Genomic DNA, 13,771 nt, shown 5'->3' on the forward strand with positions numbered 1-13,771 from the left:
AGATATAGCTGGTTTCATTTGCTCAGAAAATGATTATCAATGATTATTAGGGGTGGTCAATATTGTACCATTAAAAAATGATTAAGGCCATAAACGACAATTGGTTTTCTTTGAAAATTAAAAAATCTTGAGAAACAACTTATTCAGTTTTCAGAAAATTGATAAAGAGGATCAGAAGATGGTCCTTTATCATCATGACCATGTCTGTGTATGGAGTTAAAGAGGCTTTGAGATATCAGGAACAGATTGTTACACTAATGGAGTAGCTGCTGCAAAAATAGCATCATACAACAAGCAGGATAAGTGATGGGATGTGGAGAGATGGTCAAGAGAAATGCTTTTTTTTTACATATATATATAATATATATTTTTTTTTTTTTTTCATACGATTCGCCATTTCCCGCATTTGCGAGTAGCGTTAAGAACAGAGGATGAGGACTGGGCCTTTGAGGGAATATATATATATATTTTTTTTTTTTTTATACTAATCGCCATTTCCCGCATTTGCGAGGTAAGCGTTAAGAACAGAGGATGAGGACTGGGCCTTTGAGGGAATATATATATATTATATATATATATATTTTTTTTGCCGCTGTCTCCCGCATTTACGAGGTAGCGCAAGGAAACAGACGAAAGAAATGGCCCAACCCACCCCCATACACATGTATATACATACACGTCCACACACGCAAATATACATACCTACACAGCTTTCCATGGTTTACCCCAGACGCTTCACATGCCCTGATTCAATTCACTGACAGCACGTCAACCCCGGTATACCACATCGCTCCAATTCACTCTATTCTTTGCCCTCTTTTTCACCTATTTCACCTTTCTCTTGACCTCCAGCCTCTTTCTTTTATACATCTCCCACTCAATTGCATTTTTTCCCTGCAAAAATCGTCCAAATGCCTCTGTCTTCTCTTTCACTAATAATCTTACTTCTTCATCCCACCACTCACTACCCTTTCTAATCAACCCACCTCCCACACTTCCCATGCCACAAGCATCTTTTGCGCAATCCATCACTGATTCCCTAAATACATCCCATTCCTCCCCCACTCCCCTCACTTCCATTGTTCTCACCTTTTTCCATTTCACAACACTGAACACCCCCATGTATACCAATTATTCCCTCAACTGCCACATTACTCACCTTTGCATTCAAATCACCCATCACTATAACCTGGTCTCGTGCATCAAAACCACTAACACACTCATTCAGCTGCTCCCAAAATACTTGCCTCTCATGATCTTTCTTCTCATGCCCAGGTGCATATGCACCAATAATCACCCATCTCTCTCCATATATATATATATATTATATATATATATATTATATATATATATTTTTTTTGCCGCTGTTCTCCCGCATTTACGAGGTAGCGCAAGGAAACAGACGAAAGAAATGGCCCAACCCACCCCCATACACATGTATATACATACGTCCACACACGCAAATATACATACCTACACAGCTTTCCATGGTTTACCCCAGACGCTTCACATGCCCTGATTCAATTCACTGACAGCACGTCAACCCCGGTATACCACATCGCTCCAATTCACTCTATTCTTTGCCCTCCTTTGCCCTCCTGCATGTTCAGGCCCCGATCACACAAAATCTTTTTCACTCCATCTTTCCACTCCAATTTGGTCTCCCACTTCTCCTCGTTCCTCCACCTCCGACACATATATCCTCTTGGTCAATCTTTCCTCACTCATTCTCTCCATGTGCCCAAACCATTTCAAAAACACCCTCTTCTGCTCTCTCAACCACGCTCTTTTTATTTCCACACATCTCTCTTACCCTTACGTTACTTACTCAATCAAACCACCTCACACCACACATTGTCCTCAAACATCTCATTTCCAGCACATCCATCCTCCTGCGCACAACTCTATCAATAGTCCACGCCTCGCAACCATACACCATTGTTGGAACCACTATTCCTTCAAACATATCCATTTTTGCTTTCCGAGATAATGTTCTCGACTTCCACACATTCTTCAAGGCTCCCAGAATTTTCGCCCCCTCCCCCACCCTATGATCCACTTCCGCTTCCATGGTTCCATCCGCTGCCAAATCCACTCCCAGATATCTAAAACACTTTACTTCCTCCAGTTTTTCTCCATTCAAACTTACCTCCCAATTGACTTGACCCTCAACCCCACTGTACCTAATAACCTTGCTCTTATTCACATTTACTCTTAACTTTCTTCTTTCACACACTTTACCAAACTCAGTCACCAGCTTCTGCAGTTTCTCACATGAATCAGCCACCAGCGCTGTATCATCAGCGAACAACAACTGACTCACTTCCAAGCCCTCTCATCCACAACAGACTGCATACTTGCCCCTCTTTCCAAAACTCTTGCATTCACCTCCCTAACAACCCCATCCATAAACAAATTAAACAACCATGGAGACATCACACACCCCTGCCACAAACCTACATTCACTGAGAACCAATCACTTTCCTCTCTTCCTACACGTACACATGCCTTACATCCTCGATAAAAACTTTTCACTGCTTCTAACAACTTGCTCCCACACCATATATTCTTAATACCTTCCACAGAGCATCTCTATCAACTCTATCATATGCCTTCTCCAGATCCATAAATGCTACATACAAATCCATTTGCTTTTCTAAGTATTTCTCACATACATTCTTCAAAGCAAAACACCTGATCCACACATCCTCTACCACTTCTGAAACCACACTGCTCTTCCCCAATCTGATGCTCTGTACATGCCTTCACCCTCTCAATCAATACCCTCCCATATAATTTACCAGGAATACTCAACAAACTTATACCTCTGTAATTTGAGCACTCACTCTTATCCCCCTTGCCTTTGTACAATGGCACTATGCACGCATTCCGCCAATCCTCAGGCACCTCACCATGAGTATACACATATATATATATATATTTTTTTTGCCGCTGTCTCCCGCATTTACGAGGTAGCGCAAGGAAACAGACGAAAGAAATGGCTCAACCCACCCCCATACACATGTATATACATACACATCCACACATGCACATATACATACCTATACATTACAACATATACATATATATACATACACAGACATATACACATTTACACATGTACACAATTCACACTTGCTGCCTTTATTCATTCTGTCGCCACCCTGCCACACATGAAATAGACCCCCATTACTGTTCCTTAATTCAGAGAAAAAGGTGCTAAGGATGTATGTAGCAGTTGTAGGGGAACAAGTCTGATAGAGTGATGGAAGTGACTGAGTACATACCAAGTGAGGAACAAGGGGGTTTTACGAAAGGTAGGTATGTTTGGATCATATTTTTGCTGTGAGAATGATTGTGGAAAAGTATCTGATAAAGGGTAAGAAGATGTATGCAGCTTTATGGATTGGAGAAAGCATATGATAGTCAACTAGAATGTTCCTTTGGGATGTGACAAGGATATGTAGGGTAGTGGGGTAATTGTTGGATGAAGCAAATGCCTTCTGTAGAGTAACAAATGAATATGTAGAAGGGATGGAGAGTGAGTGAAATATTTTATATAAATGTGGGTGCAAGGCAGGGTTGTACGATGTCACCATAGCTTTTTAGCATGGAGTGATAAGAGAGATGGAAAAGCAAAACTAAGGAAAAGGGTGAAGAGAATGTGTGGTGGTAAGTTATGGTGGCTAGTGATGAACATGTTTGCAGATCATTCTGTGTTTGCTGAGAGTGAAGAGAAGTAACAGAAGTTGTAATTGTGTTTTGTGATGTATGTAGCATAAACAACTGAATGCAAGTTTAAAAATAAAGAAATGATGTTTGAAAGGAAACAGAGTGTAAGTATAGAGTTTGCAAAGCCCTATGTAGTGAAAAAAGAATGTCTGATAAACTTTTATAGATCTGGGGAGGACAAAGACTGGAAGATGTAAACAGAATTTAGGTATGTGGGAATGATTTTGAGTAAGTTTGGAGATCAGGGAGAGAACAGTACATAGTAGGAAATCATAAGGTCCCTTTATAGAATAATGAAGGATAGAGTTGTATGGAAATGAAGAGAGGATTAAGGGACAACATTGTCCTCCCAATTCCTGAGCAACGCAGCTGAAACAAGGCCATGGGATGAATCACAGAGGTCAAGTTATTTGAGAGGAGCAATATGGTATGACTAGATGGAATAAAGAAAGAAATGAGGGGGGGTGGTATGAGAGATTTGGTTTGGCAGGGAATGCAAAGGGAATTAATTGTAGAGTGGTTGAGGCATGAAACATAACATTTTGGGGTGGTTTGGGCCAGTGGAAAGAATGCAGTAGAGGGAGTTTAAAAGTAGAATGTATGGTAGTATAATTAAAGGGGTTGGTGACATGGGGAGATAGAATGGAAGAGTACTGGAGGGAGAGAAATGTGGAAGAATGCATGGAACAGTGTATGCGAGGAGGCTTGCAAGAACAGGATATGTGAAGAACTTTCCCATTTCCACCCCCATGTGGGGGTTTGTAGAGGGAACTGTCTTCAGAGATATAAAGAGAAAGAGATCAAAAATTAATAAGACCTTCTGAACCTGTAGTGGTGTTCATTGAAATTTTGAAAATCTTGTCAGATATAGCTGGTTTCATTTGCTCAGAAAATTATTAAAATGAGTTATTAGGTGGTCATTTATTGTATTCATTTTAAAAAATGATTAAGGCCATAAACGACAATTGGTTTTCTTTGAAAATTAAAAAATCTTGAGAAACAACTTATTCAGTTTTCAGAAAATTGATAAAGAGGATCAGAAGATGGTCCTTTATCATCATGACCATGTCTGTGTATGGAGTTAAAGAGGCTTTGAGATATCAGGAACAGATTGTTACACTAATGGAGTAGCTGCTGCAAAAATAGCATCATACAACAAGCAGGATAAGTGATGGGATGTGGAGAGATGGTCAAGAGAAATGCTTTTTTTTTACATATATATATAATATATATATATATTATATATATATATATTATATATATATATATAATATATATATATATATTATATATATATATATTATATATATCTGTCTCCCACATTAGCGAGGTAGCACAAGGAAACAGACAAAAGAATGGCCTAACACATACACATGTATATACATACACATCCACACATGCACATATACATACCTATACATTACAACATATACATATATATACATATATATACATACACAGACATATACACATTTACACATGTACACAATTCACACTTGCTGCCTTTATTCATTCCTGTCGCCACCCTGCCACACATGAAATGTTACCCCCCTCCTCCCACACATGTGTGAGGTAGTGCTAGGAAAAGACAACAAAGGCCACATTCATTGACACTCAGTCTCTAGCTGTCATGTATAATGCACCAAAACCACAGCTTCCTTTCCACATCCAGGCCCCACAAAACTTTCCATGGTTTATCCCAGATGCTTCACATGCCCTGATTCAATCCATTGACAGTACGTCGACCCTGGTATACCACATCACTCCATTTCACTTTATTCCTTGCATGCCTTTCACCCTCCCATCCTTCCACCTCCAATTTGGTCTCCCTTTTCTCCTCATTCCATCCACCTCTGACACATATATCTTCTTTGTCAATTCTTTCCTCACTCATTCTCTCCATATGACCAAACCATTTCAATACACCCTCTTCTGCTCTCTCAACCACACTCTTTTTATTTATTTATTTATTACTTTTTATTACTCTTACCCTTTCATTACTTACTCAATCAAACCACCTCACACCACATATTGCCCTCAAACATCTCATTTCCAACATATCCACCCTCCTCCGCACAACCCTATCTATAGCCCATGCCTCGCAACCATACACCATTGTTGGAACCACTATTCCTTCAAACATGCCCATTTTTGCTTTCCAAGATAATGTTCTCGCCTTCCACACATTCTTCAACGCTCCCAGAACTTTCGCCCCCTCCCCACCCTGTGACTCACTTCTGCTTCCATGGTTCCATCCGCTGCCAAATCCACTCCCAGATATCTAAATCTTTTCACTTCCTCATGTTTTTCTCCATTCAAACTTACCTCCCAATTGACTTGTCCCTCAACCCTAGTGTACCTAATAACCTTGCTCTTATTCACATTTACTCTCAGCTTTCTTCTTTCACACACTTTACCAAACTCAGTCACCAGCTTCTGCAGTTTCTCACCTGAATCAGCCACTAGTGCTGTATCGTCACCGAACGACAACTGACTCACTTCCCAAGCCCTCTCATCCACAACAGACTTCAAACTTGCCCTCTCTCCAAAACTCTTGCATTCACCTCCCTAACGACCCCATCCATAAACAATTAAACAAGCATGGAGACATCACACACCCTTGCCGCAAACCAACATTCATTGAGAACCAATCACTTTCCTCTCTTCCTACTCATAAACATGCCCATAAAGTATACAGTATTTTTGTGACCTTATGGTAAGCAGGTAGATTGAAGCTGAAATATTCTGCCTGACATCATGTTGGATCCTTGATTATGTTTTAAACCAAAATACAGTGATGTAGTGGCCCTAAAGATAACTGCAAAATACCAGTGAGCAGTAGTTTACACCTCTCCAGGCTATGTGAATAAAGATTTACCCTATTGCTTGATCCCAAAACTAGATGGCAACTCCTCAATTTCAGGTTGCTTTGCCTATCAACAGTCACTGTGTTCGTGTCTACCACTGTGCTGTACTAACAGTGAAAAGGAGAACACTTATGTACACAGTGAGAGGAGGTTGATACCTTCTTGCTTCCAGTTTTTATAGAATGCACCTCAGGATGGTCATTAATCTTATCCTGTGCATCATTTTTATATTGCTTTCAGTGCTGCTTATTTATGTTGTATAAGTAGATCTCTTATGAGTGTGATGTCTTACACTTGACTAGCTGGTTTTTATAAAACTTCTGTGAATGAAAGTCTGCTGCATATAGGTTTTACCATAAACCAGCAGTTTCACCATAATGTAGCCAGCACTGGCAAGTAAGCCAACCTTCACCCATGTCAAAAATATTCAGTTGGATTATTCTCAGATATGCAATTCATTTATCTTAGGCAGTGCAACAATAATTACATAATCATGAGGGGTCCTAGCAGAACTTCATTGCTTTTAAGTAACAGAAAATCTTGGTGCTCTATTCCAAGGCAAGTATATATGGTAATTATGAAGCAATCCACTGAAATGGTGAGATAATGGGATTTTTATGTTTTTAAAGTTTCTCTGCTCTGACAGTTTGTCCAATGAGCAGTGAGAAATGTCTTAGATGAAACAATGTAGAAAACAAGAACCTTGCCTAGTAGGCCTTCCAGTGAATTATCTATTGATTTAGACAGGTTCTTTGAATCAGAATAATATTTCCATTCTGTAAATCATATTTTGGTAGGTAGTAATTGGTAATAGTCACCAACCAAATAAATATATTACTAGTACCACCGACTAGGTATCAGGAGGGTTAGTGATGGATGCATAGTGAGCCAGCTCTTCATTCGTTGCCAAGTTGCACTCCCTTAAGCCAGGTAGCTATCTTTTCTTTGTCTCACCCACAAGTGGACTACTGGCATTTTGTCCAAAAATATACAATCCCTCTTTGTCACACATAATGCTTGGCAACACTTAACTCACAGCACTCATTCCTCATAACTCTAGATTTTCCTGCCTTAAGTTCTATGTGCTAGCCCTGCCTTCTGGCAAAATTTTGCTCTAATGTATTCTTGTTTCTTATAAAGTTAGTAGTAATATATGAATCTCTGCCTATGTTCAGAGGCCCTTTCTTCAAGCTTCCTATTTCCATGGAGTATGGTATGTGAAGGCAAATGCTTTATCCAGATTAGACACATTCTGTAGAGTTTTCAGTATAGAAGAGGCTTTTGTAGTGGTGCCTATGTTATTATTGTTGTTTTACCACCATAACTAGTGTATTATTTCTATTTTGTGTTTTCTTCAGTTTTAAAAGTAAGGGTTGTGAAACAGATCCCCTGCCCTTGGCTTGAAATTATTAGAGCCAGAATTATCTTTTCCAAGAGTCATTTGTCTTGGAAAGGTTCCTCACAAATACTGCATTTTGGGGTTTAGTAATGATTAGCCCCAAGCGAGAAAACAGCTGGGTGCCAGAGGCCCCTTCAGCTGTCATACACGTAGGGTTTATACTTTAGGGGGGGGGGGGGGGTGTCTAGGCAACCTTAGTTTTGCAGGACCTCTGCCTCAGCCCTGGTTTTTAGTCAGTACCAATTGATGTGAAATACATTTGCCATCTTGGAAAAACTTAATGCTTTGGAAGTGATTTGCATTTTCTGTTTAGAGTTCTGGTCTAGCCCTTATTGCCACGGAACAAAGCTGGTATTGCTATAGCCTCTTGAGAATCCTTTTGAAGACCCAATATCTGGATTTAGATTTCATTTGTAACATGCCAGACTTCAAATTTACTTTCTCAATCCTCTGGAGGAGACTGACTGCCTCTCCACAGCCACCAAATTGGGAGCTTTCAGCGTTTGACCTTTAACATCTATTTTTTATGTTTTTTTCTGGCAGTAGCTCATCAACATCTTACATGAACTCTTGTTTTTATACCATTGGTGAATGTTATGCCATGTCCAGACCATAGATATTGTCTACAAATATCTCTTGATAGGGTTTGAGGTTGATGAAACAGTTTTGGCTAAAAATGAAATAAAGGAGACAGTTTCATGCCATATGCCCAACAGATTTCATAGAAAACCTTTGGACTCATCCCCCCAAAGTCTCAGATTAGGGTGTCTGATTGCATGTGGATGTAACCAAGATGAGAAGAAAGGAGAGATAGGTAGTATGTTTGAGGAAAGGAACCTGGATGTTCTGGATCTGAGTGAAATGAAGCTCAAGGGTAAAGGGGAAGAATGGTTTGGAAAAGAGAGTAAAGCCAAGGGTTGGTGAGGGGACAAGAGATAAGGAAGAAGAAGCACTACTCTTAAAGCAGTTGTGGGAGTGTTTGATAGAATGCAAGTAAATTCTAGATTGATGAGTAAAATTGAAAATGGATGGAGAGAGATAAGTGATCATTGGTGCTTATGCATCTGGTCATGCAAAGAAAGATCTTGAGAGGCAAGTGTTTTGTGAGCAGCTGAGAGAGTGTGTCAGCAGTTTTGATGCACAAGACTGGGTAGTAGTAATGGGTGTTTTGAATGCAAAGATGAGTAATGCGGCAGTTGATGATATGATTGGTGTACATGGGGTATTCACTGTGGATTTGTATGCTGAAAAAAGACTGGTGATTGGGAATATCTGGTTTGAAAAGAGAAATATACACAAGTATACATATGTGTGTAGGATAGATGGTCAAAGGACATTATTAGATTATGTGTTAATTGATAGGCATGTAAAAGAGAGACTTTTGGATGCTAATGTGCTGAGAGGGGCAGCTGATTGGATGTCTGATCAATATCTTGTGGAGGCAATCTGTATAGTCCCAGGAATGTTTCATGCTTGCCAGATACTCTCTTGAAGTGAAAAGGTTTTTCAGTTTTAATACCCTACAGTTTTACATTTTTATGTTATTGAAAAAGATTAGTACAAATATAACATGTATATAGATGTATATACATGTGTTTTTTTTATTTATTTATTTTGCTTTGTCGCTGTCTCCCGCGTTAGCAAGGTAGCGCAAGAAAACATATGAAAGAATGGCCCAACCCACCCGCATACACATGTATATACATTCACGTCCACACACGCAAATATACATACCTATACATCTCAGTGTACACATATATATACACACACAGACATATACATATATACACATGTACATAATTCATACTATCTGCCTTTATTTATTCCCATCGCCACCTGGCCACACATGGAATAACAGCCCCCTCCCCCCTCATGTGTGCGAGGTAGCGCTAGGAAAAGACAACAAAGGCCCCATTCATTCACACTCAGTCTCTAGCTGTCATGTAATAATGCACCAAAACCACAGCTCCCTTTCCACATCCAGGCCCCACACACTTTGCATGGTTTACCCCAGATGCTTCACATGCCCTGGTTCAATACATTGACAGCACATTGACCCCGGTATACCACATTGTTCCAATTCACTGTATTCCTTGCACGCCTTTCACCCTCCTGCATGTTCAGGCCCCTATCACTCAAAATCTTTTTCACTCCATCTTTCCACCTCCAATTTGGTCTCCCACTTCTCCTTGTTGCCTCCACCTCCGACACATATATCCTCTTGGTCAATCTTTCCTCACTCATTCTCTCCATGTGCCCAAACCATTTCAAAACACCCTCTTCTGCTCTCTCAACCACGCTCTTTTTATTTCCACACATCTCTCTTACCCTTACGTTACTTACTCGATCAAACCACCTCACACCACACATTGTCCTCAAACATCTCATTTCCAGCATATCCATCCTCCTGCGCACAACTCTGTCCATAGCCCACGCCTCGCAACCATACAACATTGTTGGAACCACTATTCCTTCAAACATACTCATTTTTGCTTTCCGAGATAATGTTCTCGACTTCCACACATTCTTCAAGGCTCCCAGAATTTTCGCCCCCTCCCCCAGCCTATGATCCACTTCCGCTTCCATGGTTCCATCCGCTGCCAGATCCACTCCCAGATATCTAAAACACTTCACTTCCTCCAGTTTTTCTCCATTCAAACTCACCTCCCAATTGACTTGACCCTCAACCCTACTGTACCTAATAACCTTGCTCTTATTCACATTTACTCAACTTTCTTAACTTTAACTTATACCTCTGTAATTTGAGCACTCACTCTTATCCCCTTTGCCTTTGTACAATGGCACTATGCACGCATTCCGCCAATCCTCAGGCACCTCACCGTGAGTCATACATACATTAAATAACCTTACCAACCAGTCAACAATACAGTCACCCCCTTTTTTAATAAATTCCACTGCAATACCATCCAAACCTGCTGCTATATGATATAAACCAGTAAAAGTAAGGACGATTATTGTAAGTTACTTTTAAGACTGTCAGTTTCATCAAAAATTACTTTGTTTCTCATTAGGGATCTGAGTCATCCAGAGTCCATAAATACTGAAACTTCAGTGCTTCTGTTATATGTTTCTTTGCTTGTATTTTTCAGGTAAACAAGCATCACATGTCTCGACATGCTTCTGTTGTAAACCTTCCAGGTTTGAGAAGATACAAGTCCAGTTACAGTGTGATTCAGGCAGTACTGCTAGTCCTACCTATGACAACATTGTAGAGTGTGAATGCCTTAAGTGTGGTGATGACTACTCAAATTACAAAGGCCTAAAGCCATTCGTTAATGAGTATGACAGTTTTGTCCAGAAGTAAAGTTCATAAAACAATATTGTGAAAATATCAAAAATACCAAATCCATCACCATCACTTATGTTCATTACAACATACCATGTTCAGTAATAGCATAGATGTAAGTGATATTCAGGATTGTTATGACCTGTTGATGACACATGTTTAGTGAAGAGATTCATCAGTTCCCTGCACATTATTTAAAATCTTCAGCAGCATCAGCAGATTGATCACAATGATTCATTGTTAAACTTTATTCCTTCAGAAAGATGAGCTATAAGTTTCTTGCAATGGTGAGGGAACTATGTTTGGCTTCATAAATTTATTGTGATGAGTGATCTAATTGACTATTGCTCACCCTGTAAATAGCTTTCTTAGAAATTGTTATATAGAAATAAAAGCATTGACAAAAATACAAAAATAACAGAACGCAAATTGAGTGTTGTGCTAATAAAGAAACATGATTGCACGAGTATTTTTTCTTGATTATTGACACCCTCTTTGTTTGTGACAGTAGCTCTAGAATAGTCTTGTTCCTTGAATAGATTGAACTTATAAGTTTCATTTCTCTTTGGGTCTCATTTGATACTGAGGTGTAGATAAATTAGCTTGTGAAATAGCTCATAACTCTTAATATATTCATTTGTAGAAAGTACATGTAGCATTTTCTGATTTAAAAAATCCAGATCATAAAGTTAATAAGAAACTCTTTGGGAAGAATTTACCATACATGGTATTATAGAAGACTTTTTAACACTATTGAGACCTTTTTAATTCATGCGGTGCTGTTGTGAGAGTGAACAGTGGTGTAAGTGGTTTGAAAATATTAAATAAGTTTCATATGTATGTAATTTCACTATGGCTATTTAATGATTATGTAGATGAGGCATTACATGAAATAAGAGTGAGATGGGGTGTTAGGGGTGATCTGCTAGGCCATGGTGGAACAAAATAGAAGTCAGTATGTTGTCATATGCCACTGATACTTTTTTTCTGATTTAGGGATAGAATTGGATAGAATACCAGTCACTTTGATATGTGAAGTTGGAGGAGGATGATTAAATACATCTATGGCTATCCCTCACATCTTACAACGCTGTTGATACTACTATACATTCAAACATAACCCTATCTATATATCTATATCTTTGGTACCCATTCTCAATGGGAACTACCTCAAGTGGGTAGCCATGGCAAAAAATTCTCCATAACTATTGATCTCCAGTGCTGCTTCTTGGCCTTTAGTGCTTCAAATATATCCACTTTTGCCTTTCCAGATAATGGCCTTTCTTTCTACACCTGTGGTTTCAGTGTTTTTTACACATGAAAGCTACAGACTGGATGTATGTGGCTGCAGCCTTTCTTTGTTCTTGGTGCTACCTCACTTACAAGGGAATTGGTAATCAAGTGTGAAAAAAAAATAATGAGAATATCAGAAGTAATAGTAATAAGAAAAAGAATCCCTCAACATCTTACACTTAATATTCATCTGCTCCACTTTAAACCATGCCTCACCAGCCTGGTCTTCCACCCTCTTGAAAGCAAAGGTAACAAAGCTATGAACCACACAAAATTGTGCACTTGGAATAATCAGTGGCCACTTAGGAACCAAAGCAATCAACACTTTTGCAAGGAAATGAAGATTCTTTCAATTGAGACCCACCTCAACATGCTTAACACCTAATTCTGTGCAACAGCATCAGATCCCTCCCATCCAAACCACTCTATAACTAACCAATAACCCTAAGTAGAAATAAAATGCTTACTCTGCCTCACCCTTCAGTAATCTCTACTTACAGATCCACCTACTCCAAACAAATATAACACTGACAAAACACCTATACACTGTTTTAATGTGACAAACCCGACCTTCCAGCTCAGTTTTAAACCAACCGAAACCACATTTGCCAGACAAACATTAATCACACACTCCAGCTTATACTCTGGACAGCACCCATCACTGTAACACTACAAACAATGTTTCAGCATATCCCAAGACCCTTCATGCTCTCAATGCAATTACCGTGAAGAAGACAGTATTGACTACTCAACTGTCTGGCACTCTCTGCACACACACACACACACACACACACACACACACACACACACACACATAAAACTTTATAATTGTGTTCCAAACCAGTGAATATGGACCACTTCCTGGGTACTGCAGGAGCCTAATATGGATAGAAAGGATTCCTAGGGTAGGAAGAAAGTAAGTAATGCAATGAATTATGTTGTGGTCATTTAAGTAGAGAGTAGTGAGAGTTAGTGAGCTTGGAAAGGAGACCTGTGTAAGGAAGTACCAGGAGAGATTGAATGTAGAAAGGAAAAAGGTGAGAGCAAATGATGTGAGGGGAGTGGGTGAGGAATGGGATGTATTTAGGGAAGCAGAGATGCATATGCAAAAGATGCATGTGGCATGAGAAAGGTGGGATGTGGGCAGATTAGAAAGGGTAGTGAGTGAAGGGA

At 39.5% G+C, this 13,771-nt stretch overlaps 1 protein-coding gene across 1 annotated transcript in view; it reads left to right on the forward strand.

The window, feature by feature from the left end:
- LOC139755523 (hemocytin-like) overlaps positions 1 to 11,768 on the forward strand; it is a 55,849-nt gene extending 44,081 nt beyond the window's left edge. The window contains exon 6 of the mRNA XM_071673911.1: positions 11,048 to 11,768. The gene's annotated coding sequence lies outside the window, so the exon portion shown is untranslated. The remainder of the gene's footprint in view (positions 1 to 11,047) is intronic.
- Positions 11,769 to 13,771: the final 2,003 nt, after the last annotated feature.

The sequence above is a fragment of the Panulirus ornatus genome, chromosome 19 (genome assembly GCF_036320965.1).
Source record: "Panulirus ornatus isolate Po-2019 chromosome 19, ASM3632096v1, whole genome shotgun sequence".
Classification (NCBI taxonomy): Eukaryota; Metazoa; Arthropoda; class Malacostraca; order Decapoda; family Palinuridae; genus Panulirus; species Panulirus ornatus.